This window comes from Bos taurus, chromosome 23 (assembly GCF_002263795.3).
Source record: "Bos taurus isolate L1 Dominette 01449 registration number 42190680 breed Hereford chromosome 23, ARS-UCD2.0, whole genome shotgun sequence".
Lineage (NCBI taxonomy): Eukaryota > Metazoa > Chordata > Mammalia > Artiodactyla > Bovidae > Bos > Bos taurus.
Genome location: NC_037350.1, coordinates 246,704 through 262,942, shown reverse-complemented (window position 1 = coordinate 262,942; position 16,239 = coordinate 246,704). Strand labels below are relative to the sequence as shown.

General features: G+C 35.2%; 1 protein-coding gene across 3 annotated transcripts in view; it reads left to right on the top strand.

Moving 5' to 3' along the window:
• The window catches only part of KHDRBS2 (KH RNA binding domain containing, signal transduction associated 2), a 773,215-nt gene that overhangs the window by 698,303 nt on the left and 58,673 nt on the right, over positions 1-16,239 (top strand). For 2 of the 3 annotated variants that reach the window (XM_024983848.2, XM_059880501.1), the window contains one exon: positions 8,348-12,919. The exons of the other annotated variant lie outside the window; for it this stretch is intronic. The gene's annotated coding sequence lies outside the window, so the exon portion shown is untranslated. Of the gene's footprint in view, positions 1-8,347; positions 12,920-16,239 lie in introns of those variants that run through there. 3 annotated transcript variants of the gene reach the window in all.

The following is a 16,239-nucleotide window of genomic DNA, read 5'->3' as shown; positions in this document are numbered from 1 at the left end:
AAATTGCTTTGGGTAGTATACTCACTTTCACTATATTGATTCTTCCAATCCATGAACATGGTATATACCTGTGGTGGATTTATTTTGATGTATGGCAAAACCAATACAATATTGTAAAGTTAAAAAATAAAATGAAGAAAAAGTCAAAAAAAAAAAAAAAGAAAACAGAAAATTGAAAAAAAAAAATTAAAAGGCTATGATAAAATATTTTAGCTTGACTTGCATCTACTTTGATCTTTCCTCAATTTTGTCATTCTGTCAACAGTTCCACCATAGAAAATGGAGGCAAATGCTACCGTGCTTTGTAGAACAAATGGATTCATTTATACTTTTAAGGTCCGTTTTAATATCAAAAACCCTCACATAAATAAGCATGAAAGAAATTTCAGGCTTTTATTCTTCAATCTATAAGTCAGAACTCTGTTTTAAAGTATGAGAGTCCATTCAAATTAGAAATACTTTGTGTAAACCATGCAATCATGTGTTAAGAAACAAAGTGAAGTTATTACTCAATTTAAAATATTTTAAACAAAACATTTTCTGTTGCCAATATAATGTGTAGCATGTGCCTGGACATTCTAATTTCCTATTAAAATATCTCAGTTGAAAGTAAGACACTTTTCTTATTGATTGGCAGTATCAGTCTTCAATATTCTGTATGCTGCCTTTACCAAAAACAAGTACAGAATGAGCCATCTGAAAAATTGGTAACAAACTACTGAATGCTTATTTTGTTCAAGCTTCTGTTTCATCATATTTTATATGTCACAGTGGGATATAGACAATTATCTATTTCCAAGAGAAATTTGGAGACTCTTGGAGCCTCGTCCTAGAACCTCACTGGAAGGAAATGTCACCACTGGACACAGGTTTCCTGTCCCCTTAATGCATCTCAGGACGACTTCCACCAACAGGAAAATGTCCCCTCCCTCCTGTCTGTCTCTGTCTGCCCCCACAAAAGTGCACTGCATTTGCCGCATTCTGACCTCACAGCCTGCCTTTTTTTAGATCAGGACATTTTTCAACCTTTCTGATGCCATCTCACCCCTCGTTTCTCAAGGTCGCTGTCACTGTCGTTTTCCCAACGGCACATGGGATATGAGAGGAAAAAGAAAAAGGCAATTAGTCGATGTCTCTAGAGAAGGGAGTGGTGCCCAATCTATACAATAGGGCCTCCCCCACATTAAGAAATGTTCGTTGTATTAATTATGAAACCAATACATACCCATTGTAAGCTAAAAACTATGAAAAGTATTTACTTAAAACAGAAAAAGAACAACTGTTCACATTTATTTATAACCTGTGTGTGTGCTCAGTTCCCCCATTACGTCCAGCTCTTTCTGGCTTGTTCTGTAGCCCGCCAGGCTCTTCTGTCCGCAGAATTTTCCAGGCAAGAATACTGGAGCGGGTTGCCATTTCCTACCCCAAGGGATCTTCTCAGCCCAAGGGTGGAAACTACCTCTTTTGTTTCTCTTGCATTGGCAGGTGGATTCTTTATCACTAGTACCACCTAGGGAGTCATAAGTGAAAGTCGCTCAGTAGTGTCCAACTCTTTGCGACCCCATGAACTATACAATCCATGGAATTCTCCAGGCCAGAATACTGGAGAGGGTTCCCTTCTCCAGGGGAACTTCCCAACCCAGGGATTGAACCTAGATCTCCCACGTTGCAGGTGGATCAGCTGAGCCACCAGAGAAGCCCAAAATACTGGAGTGGGTAGCCTATCCTTTCTCCAGGGGATCTTCCCTACCCAGGAACTGAACTGGGGTCTCCTGTATTGCAGGTGGATTTTTTACTAACTGAGCTACCAGGGGAGTCCTACTGGTCACAAAATCTTGGTTTCTTACCTGTAATGTAGAAGGTGATGCAATAGGTAAGAAAATGTGTCCAATTAGTCTAAGTTCTCAATTTCAAAATAGAAACCTTAAACTTACAAATAAATAAACCTCCTAATGGAATTCAAAAAGATCAGTGCATAGTGTCTGTGACTGGAAGGGAGCCAGTTTTATATGTCTTTAACTAGGGAGGATTATATTTAAATGTTACATAAAGATAATCTTCATGATAAAATTAATGCTGCATTTTTTAAACTGTTTCTTTCAATTTTATTATTGGAAACTTTGAATGTAAATGTATTTATTGACCAATACATACTTATTTAGAGCTAACATTAGATGTGCTGCCTTCTTATAAGGCAATATATTTTAAAATAAGTAATCCATCAGATATACTTTGGAACCGTTTAATTATTGTTAACCTCAAAGTACAAATTGGTTTAACTTCTTAAAGACCTTTCTTCATTTCTTGTGAGTAAATTATTCAGGAACATGTAATGATTGTCTTACAAAATGTCAGAATTGTCAGTGAATTAGTAATTTGGGGGGAGGGGGTGTCTTTTTTAATACTGTCTCCTTTTTTATTACAAATTAATCCACAGTCAGGGTTAAAAATTATATTGTATAATGTAAAATGTGTAATGTAAAAATCAAAAGTCTATAATCCTATCCCTTAGAGACAACTCTGTTAATAGATTGCTTTATATGCCTTCTGATTTTCTTCATCTTGTTTCACTTCCCTCCTTCCTCCATTCCTCAATTGCTTGTTACTTATTCATTTGCAGTGAAATTCTACTTTATCCATAAGTGCAATTTTAACTTTCAGAAGTGAGATGAATTTTGTTCTTTTGTGAAAAAGGGATCTATTCCCTTAATGTTTGTTTGTGTGGAGGATTAAAGTTGTATTGTGACACTATGAACTTTAACCCAAAGTACATGCTCTAGAGTGTAAACAAACTTGCTTTCACTTTTTGAGTTTCAGTTTTTATAGGTAAAATTGGGTAAAAAATTAATAGTATATACTCATATAACTGTGACATATATAAAGTAAAATCATACATATATCCCTCTCCCAAATTTAGTTATTCTTTCCCAAGTTATTTTTCCTTGACTAAAGACTTTAACTGTAAAATATCTTCATGGTTTTTATCAAATGCATGAATAGAAGCTAGTTTAATCCATAAAAATATTCTTATTACCCAAATCAATTTATAGCCTAAACATTTTTAAAATATTCTTTACTGAAATCAAGTAATGTAGGCTTTAGAACACAGTTGCATGTCTTGGCTATTATAAACAGTGCTGCGATGAACACTGGGGTACACAAGACATGGAAGCAACCTAGATGTCCATCAGCAGATGAATGGATAAGAAAGCTGTGGTACATATACACAATGGAGTATTACTCAGCCATTAAAAAGAATACATTTGAATCAGTTCTAATGAGGTGGATGAAACTGGAGCCTATTATACAGAGTGAAGTAAGCCAGAAGGAAAAACAAATACAGTATACTAATGCATATATATGGAATTTAGAAAGATGGTAACAATAACCTGGTGTACGAGACAGCAAAAGAGACACTGATGTATAGAACAGTCTTATGGACTCTGTGGGAGAGGGAGAGGGTGGGAAGATTTGGGAGAATGGCAATGAAACATGTAAAATATCATGTAGGAAACAAGTTGCCAGTCCAGGTTCGATGCACGATGCTGGATGCTTGGGGCTGGTGCACTGGGACGGCCCAGAGGGATGGTATGGGGAGGGAGGAGGGAGAAGGGTTTGGGATGGGGAACACATGTATACCTGTGGCGGATTCATTTTGATATTTGGCAAAACTAATACAATTATGTAAAGTTTAAAAATAAAATAAAATTAGAGAAAAAAAAAAGAACACAGTTGCAAAAATGATTATCATTATAGCATTAAGAAAGCATATATTGGGTATAATGGGTATATTATATGGGCATAACATATATAACATGTATTATATGTTTATGAAGAAGAATCTTATAATACTGTTGCATATATTTTGCTCACAATGAAATAGGGTTAAAAACAAAGATAAAACTAGCGATAAGTTTGTATAACTATTTCAGCAGTAGTAATAATAATGTGAATAAACAGATATTTACAATAATGGAGTGAACACATAAACATTGTATTGGGTATTTTTAGGAATTATTTCATATATTTTCTCAACAGCCACATGATATAAGTTCTGGGGCATTCTCATTTTCTAAATGAGGGCACTAAGCCTGAGAGGAGAATTAATCCCACCAAGGTCATAACTGGCCAGTGGGTTGGACTAAACCCAGAGGCTTAATCTTTAGTTCATATGCTTTACTGTGCTCTATTACTTTGATCACAGATTCTGTAGTAAACTAAATTTTAGAGGAAAACAAAATGCAGATATGTAATTCATTCTTCAAGCTAGTAAAAGAATTAAGATAAATTCTTTTACCATGAGTAGTGGCAAAGTCAGTACTAACTTTGAAGTCTAATGATAATTTTCTAAATGCCTCTATCTGCATAAGCTGAAGTATTCAGAATATCTCTTTTTCCTGAATTATCTAGAAAGTAAGTCTTGCTTAGTAACCTTAACTTGATGTAGGTTGTGCCCGACTATATTTATTTTCACATCTTACCATGGATTAAGTGGAAGTTATCTCTAAGTATAGAATGTAGACTTCATGGAGCTTGACATAAACCATCAATGAAAAATAAAAATAAACTGGATAAATATATGTCTAGAAAAATAGTCATGGTCACTTACTTGTAACAACATGCTCTATTGATTTCTCTAAATCTGTGTGATTATTATTTAAAAAATGTTTTCCTTTATTGTCTCTTATCCTATATAGATGATATATACCATTTAATGGCAACCCACTCCAGTGTTCTTGCCTGGAGGATCCCGGGGATGGCAGAGCCTGGTGGGCTGCCATCTGTGGTGTCACACTAAGTCAGACACAACTGAAGCGACTTAGCATGCCATTTAAATGTATAATGTATTTATACTTTATAAATATTTGAAAGGATGCCAAAATGAACATGAGAATAAGGAAAAAATCAGTTTAGAAGGTAACATAGCTGAAAGGTTGAGAAAGGCCTATTAGAAGTGCTAAAACAGGTAGTAACACAAAAAATGTAAAATAACCCACCCCTTACAACCTTAAAACACTGGAGTGCCCTAACATTTGAAAATTCTCGTTAAGTCACAACCAGGCAGTTTATCACAAAAAGCAGTGACTTTAGAAATTAAAAACGTGCCTCTCCTCTAGAGCAAATACAGAACATGTCACTGTTGCATGAGTCTGTTGTCTTTCTCAGAACAGTCACCCTCATGATCCACTGCATTTACCCTTCACTTCCACCAGTAGAGTTGTTTTTTTTGTTTTATTTTTTAAATAACCTCAAGAAAATTTCTATGTGTCCAATGTTGATTATCAAGAACAAAAATTTGTACCAATTTGATCTTTTAGAAAATTACAAATTACTAGATACATAGAACTTCAGAACTGTTCAGATATATTTTAAAAATTAGGAGTACTAAATGTACAAATCAAGTATACACCAAAATAATTTTATCACATTGGTTTACAAGTACTTTGAGGTTTGAGAGTTACTGTCCTTCAACCTATATTTTAAGAAACATATAGTTTTGTACTATGTAGCTACTATGAGTAAATAAAAATAATAGACCTTATTGGAAGCATTAACTGTATGTTTTCTCAATAAGGATTGTTTCCTCTAGTAAGATTATTATGGGGATATCTAAATAGGGCATCATAAAGGTTAATTCACTAATAAGTAAAACTTGATCATGAGTTTGATTGTTCAGAAGTAAGAGAAGACCATTAATTAATTCTCTCAGGATTTAAGTCCAAGGTATTTTTGTATTTTTAGTAAAATTCAAATGACTTACCAAATCCACATAGTTTTCTGTCTCTAAATATAGCAGTTAATTATGTTATTCAAGGAAACACTTTTACCTGAAAATAATAATAGAAATAAGAGCCTGTTACTAAATTAAAAAAGGTTCTAAAGAAAGTGGCCTTATGACAGTTTGCAACTAAAACGTATTTTGCTGTTGTTCTTCTTCAGTCACTATGGCACGTCTGACTCTTTGTGACCCCATGGACAGCAGCACAACAGGCTTACCTGTCCTTCACTGTCTCCCAGAGTTTGGTCAAATTCAGTCAGTAATGCTATCTAACCATCTCATCTTCTGCCAATCCTTTTCTCCTTTTGCCTTCAATTGTTTCCAACAGCAGGCTCTTTGCATCAGGTGGCAAAAGTTTTAGAGCTTCAGCATCAGTCCATACAATGGCAGTGTTGCGGGGGGGGGGGGGGGGGGCGCATATTTAGTGAGTGCCCAATAGTCCACTGGGCTAAGTACATTGCAAAGAAAAATGTCATCAAGTGCAGCATCCTGGTTTGAAGATGTTCACTCTTACAGCATTTGTTTATAGGCGACAGGATCAAAATCTTAAATATTAATATTATCATACTCTAGGATGTCAGAATAAGACTTTAGAACTTGTAACTTTACTTTTTGCTATTTAAAATTTACTGAGCACTGAGAGTGTGGCATTGAAATACTTTACAGAACACTTATAATCCTTGCCTTTGAATTTTACATTCCTTACTTGAAAAAAAAAAAAAAAAAGCACAGTGCAGTACATGACATCATGAAAAGATTATGTGAACTCAGACTGAGTCCTTTTATGGTGAAATTTTGTAAGATTCACTGTGTTTTATTTATGTCATGCTAACTGATGACTAAGTATCTGGGTGAAAATGGAGGACTTTATGTGAAAATGAACTGGGTAGCAATATGTCAAATCATATCTATAAGCCTTGACCTCTGTAGCCTGAATTATTTGATAATAGCCATCTAATAACCACTGGGACCAATCAAAAGCAGATTGTCTTGGAATTACAATACCCTCATTTTTCACAATGATGTAAGGAAACAATAATATACGCTTTGCAGTAAGCCATTTAATACTTTAAACTAATTTCTCTTTGGTTTTGTAATGTATTTCTGGATATATGTTTCCCTAATTTGTTTTAGTTTGACTAATGCACAAAAGGAGGCAGTTTTAAATGTTTTGATTGGGGTTGACCATATTGTTAAATAAAATTTTAAAAATCCACTACTGTGGGTATCCAAGAATGGATTGTATGTGAAAGGAAAATTATAGATCAGGAACATGATGGTGTTCCTTGCAGTTCCTAATGTCATAGTGATGTCTCCAGCCTCTTACATAGAGAAAATATTTTTTGTTAGCTCTATATTTTCTGACAATACATGAAGGAATGAAGAATATAAATACTGGGTTGACCAATATGTTCATTCAGCTTTTTCCATAACATCTTATGGAAAAATCCAAACAAAATTTTTAGCCAACCCAATGTCTAGAGAGCAACATTTAGGAGATTTAAGAGCCCTTAGGCAAAACCACCATTGTAAATTATTCTCTAGGAGTATCCCTGAAAAGAACTTTGAAAGAAAAATAGTTTTACAATTCACTGTGTTTTACCCAATATATCAGTTGGATTTTCTTGTGACTCACACCATTGGCATGATTCTTTAGAGAGGTCAGAGTGATGCCTGTATAAATATCATTTGTTGGCTGATGGAAATACTTTGTTAAGTAATAGGAAAAATGTTGATGGATATATGCTACTTGTGCCCGTTATCTGTTACCACCATTCTCACATTGTATTAGGATTCTTAATTTTTAGTCAGACACATGGTTGCTCACAATAAATACAGCTGGGTGTGCAAAAAAAAAAAAAAAAGAAATATTTTGGGAAAGAAAAGTCAGGCTTTACTTTTCTAATAAAAACAACAACAACAACAAAATCAGAGCCCTCCAAAGAAAAGGCTTAACATTTTAATCTTTGGCTCAATCTACTATATTCATTCAAATTGATGGAAGCTTGGGGCTGGTGCACTGGGATGACCCAGAGGGATGGCATAGGGAGGGAGGTGGGAGGGGGGTTCAGGATGGGGAACACGTGTACACCCGTGGTGGATGCATGTTGATGTATGGCAAAACCAATACAATATTGTAAAGTAAAAAAAATAATAATAATAATAGTAATAAAATTAAATAAAAAACAAATTGATGAAAGGCATTTATCAAATACAACTAAATTAATAAATATCAATTTGACTCTATCTTTTTCTAATCATATTTCTTATGTACTATTTAGAATATATGGAAATTAAGTTGATTTATTTATAAAATATTAATACCATATATGACATTATGTGTACATACATAACTATTTATATGCAGTTATACTTTAAGAATGTTTAAGGTAATATTATCACAACAGCTCTATGATGAAAATGGCAAATTTTCCTATCCTCATTTTAAAAATGAGGAGATAATACTTCAAAGGGTTAAAAGGTCTGTGCAAAATCATATGATTTGATCTGCAACATTTACCTCTCCAAAATAAATAACAATTTTTTTTTTTTTTTTTTTTTGCTAAGTGACAGTACCCACTCCAGTGTTCTTGCCTTGAGAATTCCAGGGACAGGCGAGCCTGGTGGGCTGCAGTCTATGGGGTCGTACAGAGTCGGACACAACTGAAGCAACTTAGCAGCAGCAGTGTCCAGTGATGGAAGAGATCAAGTTGTATGAGAGAACACTACTCATGTGAAGTAATTATTAACATATCTTAATAAATTCCTACTTAACCAAAGAGGAGAGCATGGCAACCCATTTCAGTATTCTTGCCTGGAGAATCCCCATGGACAGAGGAGCCTGGAGGGCTGCAGTCCATGGGGTCACAAAGAGTCCGACAGGACTGAGCAACTAAGCACACTTAATCAAATGTCTTGAGATAGAAGTATTGGGCTTCCCAGGTGGCTCAGTGGTAATCAATCCACCTTTCAGTGCTGGAGATGTGGGTTTTTATCCCTGGTCTGGGAAGATCCCCTGGAGAAGGAAATGGTAACCAACTCCAGTATTCTTGCCTGAGAAATCCCATGGACAGAGGAGCCTAGAGGGCTACAGTCCATGGGGTCACAAGAGAGTTGGACACAACTTAGCGACTAGACAACTACAACATTTATATATATAAATATTTACTCAGAACTTTAATAATTAACATCTATATGACTTCTCCTTAAAATATGCCATAGTACTGAATACTTTACAAAACAGCCTTTGGTTTCTGATACAATGACATTGTTCAAGAGCCTAATGAATATGAAGATGTATAGTGAATCTGTAATATTGAAATTAACTAATAATTTTTCTGATTTTAACTGGAAGAAGATGGAATTGAAATTAAGAAAAATCAATGGAAACCTTCTCATTTTTATTTATAATAGATCAAGATTTTGACTCCATTTCTTTACCATCTGTGATTATAAGAAGTTCAATAGAAAAAAATGTGTAATTATTGTACTACTAGATAAGTATTAGCATAACTGTGGCCATCATTGTCTTACATTATTCTCTCTTATTTTTACTGGAATTTATGAGCATTGGATAACTGAGATTTTTAAATGCCTGTGAGTTGAAAAATCTAATTTTGGCTTGGTCTACAAAGACCAAAAAAAGTCACAGCAAATTCCTAATTTGAAAACAAGAAACTGTTTTGAGAGAAAGATCCCAGAACATTTGAGTCTAAATTAAACATTTGATCAGTTAAATTGATCTTGATTTAATTTTAAGCAATTTCATTTAACTGTGCAAAGAGTTGGGTTTCTTCCTAAGAGTTTAGACATCTAGAAAGATTCTGCTATTTGGTCCAATTTATCTCCATCCACTTTATTGTAAAAGTGTATAGAAAGGATCAAGAAATATCTATTTGTCACAGGTGCATTGTTGAAATATACTAGCTCCTTTTCCTATATGCTAATGATAGCTTATAGTGAAGTGTTGGATTTGTGATCTCTGAAGAAGATTTAGCTGTGGGACCAGTGACCAGGCTTGATCACTCAAGAGCTTTTGTGTAGCAGAGTTTTATTAAAGTGAAAAAGGGACAGAGAAAGCTTCTGACATGGATATCAAAAGGGGATGGAGAGTGCCCCCCTTTGCTAGTTTAGCAAGCTCTTTTATGTCTGTTAATAAAGCTATTAATTGGATAAGAGAGACACCTCATGGTGACGAAGTTTCACCTGTTTCCTCTCCCACAACACACACGTTTGAGATAGGATGATACGAGGTGTGTCATCGCCCAGCCATAAAACAATTGATATAAATACTGGTTTGTTGAGCTAGTATCAGCCAAAAGTTAGTCCTAGGTGGAACCATTTTGAAGAAAGGCAAATTCCAAAGTAAATACATAGTTTCATTAACATAGCTTAAGAAAAGCATTTCCAGGTTTGAGAAAAGTTAAGTTCAGGTGGAACCAGGTGTCATCATGGCAACACAGAATTTTTAGAGAAAAAAATCTGACACTTGTAGTTTGTTTCCTCCTGCCGCTTAAAGGAGAGAGAAAAAATGTCTGACATTTGCCACCTGTTTCCTCCATTTGGATACCCCTGTCCTTCCTGCCTGTTACCCTCTTACTAACATTACTGAGGGTCTTAGATTTACTCAGTTTCAGGTCAAACCTCATTTCTGAATTTGATATGAATTCCTGAATTCTTGCTTCTGTGGTCAGATAGCTGGACTCTGTTATACACTTCAGGTTGTGGTGTGCTCAGAACCTTGTATATTTCTGATGCACTACTGAGATCAGGAAATGTACTTTTTATTAAGTGTAAATAGCTATTAAAATATTAGGGCAAATTATGTAAATAAGATATGGCACAAAAGTTGTAAATAGTGAAACAAATACATGTGTTTGTGATGAAATGATCCTTGCTGCCTCCCCCCCCAAATTTAAAGGAAAGAAATGCCTAGAAATGCAGAATAAATGAGAGATGACTTTATGTCTGTGATGTTCACACAAAAGTAGTAAAATTTCAATATGCTGTCACTTTTCTAGAACATGTATTTATTTTTAAAGATAGATTATTTGACATTAAAATGAAGTCACTCAGTCATGTCTGACTCTTTGCGACCCCATGGACTGTAGCCTACCAGGCTCCTCAGTCCATGGAATTTTCTGGCAAGAGTACTGGAGTGGGTTGCCATTTCCTTCTCCAGGGGATCTTCCCAACCCAGGGATCAAACCCCGTTCTCCTGCTCTGCAGGCAGACACTTTACCGTCTGAGCCACCAGGGAAGCCCCCATTTTGGTAAATATCCGTTGGGCATTATTTCTTTCCCTATTTTGGCTAAACGTGCTTTTAGCATGTTAAAATATAAATGTTTTATTTGTTTTCTAATTAAACTTCATTATTACTATAGTAGAAATGTACCTTACCTCTCAAAGTAACCATGATTTTTAGCATTAATACATTGCTGTGTTCAGTCTCTTTTATAGAAATTTTATAGAAATGATACCTACCTCAATTCTCAAATGATTTTTATTTATAACTAATATTTATATTGTTAATAAGATGACAGACAACACAAAATATAACTGTTCCCAAATATAGTACTTGTTTTGTTTATCTTTAATTGTCTTCAATGTACAAATGAAACTCAGAAGCACCCTATGGAACTCCTGGGCACAAAACCCCTCCTGTGTCCTCTTTTCTGGATTATAGGAAACAGGCTTCATTGAGCCTCCGTGACCTTCCCTGAGTTTCAAAGGCTGGTTTAAACAGATGCTAAAAATGGAAGGAAATGCTGAAAAACAATGAATAATGCAATAAATGAAATTAAAAACACTCTGGAGGCAACAAATAGTAGAATAACAGAGGCAGAAGATAGGATTAGTGAATTAGAAGATAGAATGGTAGAAATAAATGAATCAGAGAGGATAAAAGAAAAACAAATTAAAAGAAATGAGGAAGATCTCAGAGACCTCCAGGACAATATTAAATGCTACAGCATTCGAATCATAGGGGTCCCAGAAGAAGAAGACAAAAAGAAAGACCATGAGAAAATTCTTGAGGAGATAATAGTTGAAAACTTCCCTAAAATGGGGAAGGAAATAATCACCCAAGTCCAAGAAACCCAGAGAGTCCCAAACAGGATAAACCCAAGGCGAAACACCCCAAGACACATATTAATCAAATTAACAAAGATCAAACACAAAGAACAAATATTAAAAGCAGCCAGGGAAAAACAACAAATAACACACAAGGGAATTCCCATAAGGATAACAGCTGATCTTTCAATAGAAACTCTTCAAGCCAGGAGGGAATAGCAAGACATACTTAAAGTGATGAAAGAAAATAACCTACAGCCCAGATTATTGTACCCAGCAAGGATTTCATTCAAGTATGAAGGAGAAATCAAAAGCTTTACAGACAAGCAAAAGCTGAGATAATTCTGCACCACCAAACCAGCTCTCCAACAAATACTAAAGGACATTCTCTAGACAGGAAACACAAAAACGGTGTATAAACTCGAACACAAAACAATAAAGTAAATGGCAATGGGATCATACTTATCAGTAATTACCTTAAATGTAAATGGGTTGAATGCCCCAACCAAAAGACAAAGACTGGCTGAATGGATACAAAAACAAGACCCCTACATATGTTGTCTACAGGAGACCCACCTCAAAACAGGGGACACATACAGACTGAAAGTGAAGGGCTGGAAAAAGATTTTCCATGCAAATAGGGACCAAAAGAAAGCAGGAGTAGAATATACTCATATCAGATAAAATAGACTTTAAAACAAAGGCTGTGAAAAGAGACAAAGAAGGTCACTACATAATGATCAAAGGATCAATCCAAGAAGAAGATATAACAATTATAAATATATATGCACCCAACACGGGAGCACCGCAGTATGTAAGACAAATGCTAACAAGTATGAAAGGAGAAATTAACAATAACACAATAATAGTGGGAGACTTTAATGCCCCACTCACACCTATGGATAGATCAACTAAACAGAAAATTAACAAGGAAACACAAACGTTAAACAATACAATAGACCAGTTAGACCTAATTGATATCGATAAGACATTTCATCCCAAAACAATGAATTTCACCTGTTTCTCAAGTGCACATGGGACATTCTCCAGGACAGATCACATCCTGGGCCATAAAGCTAGCCTTGGTAAATTCAAAAAAATAGAAATCATTCCAAGCATCTTTTCTGACCACAATGCAGTAAGATTAGATCTCAATTACAGGAGAAAAACTATTAAAAATTCCAACATATGGAGGCTGAAAAACACATTGCTGAATAACCAACAAATCACAGAAGACATCAAGAAAGAAATCAAAATTTGCATAGAAACAAATGAAAATGAAAACACAACAACCCAAAACCTGTGGGACACAGTAAAAGCAGTCCTAAGGCAAGAGTTCATAGCAATACAGGCACACCTCAAGAAAAAAGAAAAAAGTCAAATAAATAACCTAACTCTACACCTAGAGTAACTAGAAAAGGAAGAAATGAAGAACCCCAGGGTTAGTAGAAGGAAAGAAATCTTAAAAATTAGAGCAGAAATAAATGCAAAAGAAACAAAAGAGACCATAACAAAAATCAACAAAGCCAAAAGCTGGTTCTTTGAAAGGATAAATAAAATTGACAAACCATTAGCCAGACTCATCAAGAAACAAAGGGAGAAAAATCAAATCAATAAAATTAGAAATGAAAACGGAGAGATCACAACAGACAACACAGAAATACAAAGGATCATAAGAGACTATTATCAACAATTATATGTCAATAAAATGGACAATGTGGAAGAAATGGACAAATTTTTAGAAAACTACAACTTTCCAAAACCCGACCAGGAAGAAATAGAAAATTTTAACAGATCCATCACAAGCATGGAAATTGAAACTGTAATCAAAAATCTTCCAGCAAACAAAAGCCCAGGTCCAGACGGCTTCACAGCTGAATTCTACCAAAAATTTAGAGAAGAGCTAACACCTATCCTGCTCAAACTCTTCCAGAAAATTACAGAGGAAGGTAAACTTCCAAACTCATTCTATGAGGCCACCATCACCCTAATACCAAAACCTGACAAAGATGCCACAAAAAAAGAAAACTACAGGCCAATATCACTGATGAACATAGATGCAAAAATCCTTAACAAAATTCTAGCAATCAGAATCCAACAACACATTAAAAAGATCATACACCATGACCAAGTGGGCTTGATCCCAGGGATGCAAGGATCCTTCAATATCCGCAAATCAATCAATGTAATACACCACATTAACAAATTGAAAAATAAAAACCATATGATTATCTCAATAGATGCAGAGAAAGTCTTTGACAAAATTCAACATCCATTTATGATAAAAACTCTCCAGAAAGCAGGAATAGAAGGAACATACCTCAACATAATAAAAGCTATATATGACAAACCCACAGCAAACATTATCCTCAATGGTGAAAAATTGAAAGCATTTCCTCTAAAGTCAGGAACAAGACAAGGGTGCCCACTTTCACCATTACTATTGAACATAGTTTTGGAAGTTTTGGCCACAGCAATCAGAGCAGAAAAAGAAATAAAAGGAATCCAAATTGGAAAAGAAGAAGTAAAACTCTCACTGTTTGCAGATGACATGATCCTCTACATAGAAAACCCTAAAGACTCCACCAGAAAATTACTAGAACTAATCAATGACTATAGTAAAGTTGCAGGATATAAAGTCAACACACAGAAATCCCTTGCATTCCTATACACTAATAATGAGAAAACAGAAAGAGAAATTAAGGAAACAATTCCATTCACCATTGCAACGGAAAGAATAAAATACTTAGGAATATATTTACCTAAAGAAACTAAAGACCTATATATAGAAAACCATAAAACACTGATGAAAGAAATCAAAGAGGACATTAATAGATGGAGAAATATACCATGTTCATGGATTGGAAGAATCAATATAGTGAAAATGAGTATACTACCCAAAGCAATTTATAGATTCAATGCAATCCCTATCAAGCTACCAACAGTATTCTTCATAGAGCTAGAACAAATAATTTCACAATTTGTATGGAAATACAAAAAACCTCGAATAGCCAAAGCGATCTTGAGAAAGAAGAATGGAACTGGAGGAATCAACCTACCTGACTTCAGGCTCTACTACAAAGCCACAGTCATCAAGACAGTATGGTACTGGCACAAAGACAGACATATAGATGAATGGAACAAAATAGAAAGCCCAGAGATAAATCCACGCACATATGGACACCTTATCTTTGACAAAGGAGGAAAGAATATACAATGGATTAAAGACAATCTCTTTAAAAAGTGGTGCTGGGAAATCTGGTCAACCACTTGTAAAAGAATGAAACTAGAACACTTTCTAACACCATACACAAAAATAAACTCAAAATGTATTAAAGTTCTAAACATAAGACTAGAAACTATAAAACTCCTAGAGGAGAACATAGGCAAAACACTCTCTGACATACATCACAGCAGGATCCTCTATGACCCATCTCCCAGAATATTGGAAATACAAGCAAAAATAAACAAATGGGACCTAATTAAACTTAAAAGCTTCTGCACAACAAAGGAAACTATAAGCAAGGTGAAAAGACAGCCTTCAGAAAGGGAGAAAATAATAGCAAATGAAGCAACTGACAAACAACTAATCTCAAAAATATACAAGCAACTCCTACAGCTCAATTCCAGAAAAATAAATGACCCAATCAAAAAATGAGCCAAAGAACTAAATAGACATTTCTCCAAAGAAGACATAGAGATGGCTAACAAACACATGAAAGGATGCTCAACATCACTCATTATCAGAGAAATGCAAATCAAAACCACTATGAGGTACCATTTCACGCCAGTCAGAATGGCTGCGATCCAAAAGTCTACAAGTAATAAATGCTGGAGAGGGTGTGGAGAAAAGGAAACCCTCTTACACTGTTGGTGGGAATACAAACTAGTCCAGCCACTTTGGAGAACAGTGTGGAGATTCCTTAAAAAACTGGAAATAGAACTGCCTTATGATCCAGCAATCCCACTGCTGGGCATACACACTGAGGAAACCAGAAGGGAAAGAGACACGTGTACCCCAATGTTCATTGCAGCACTGTTTATAATAGCCAGGACATGGAAGCAACCTAGATGTCCATCAGCAGATGAATGGATAAGAAAGCTGTGGTACATATACACAATGGAGTATTACTCAGCCATTAAAAAGAATACATTTGAATCAGTCCTAATGAGGTGGATGAAACTGGAGCCTATTATACAGAGTGAAGTAAGCCAGAAGGAAAAACACCAATACAGTATACTAACGCATATATATGGAATTTAGAAAGATGGTAACAATAACCCTGTGTATGAGACAGCAAAAGAGACACTGACGTATAGAACGGTCTTATGGACTCTATGGGAGAGGGAGAGGGTGGGAAGATTTGGGATAATGGCATTGAAACAT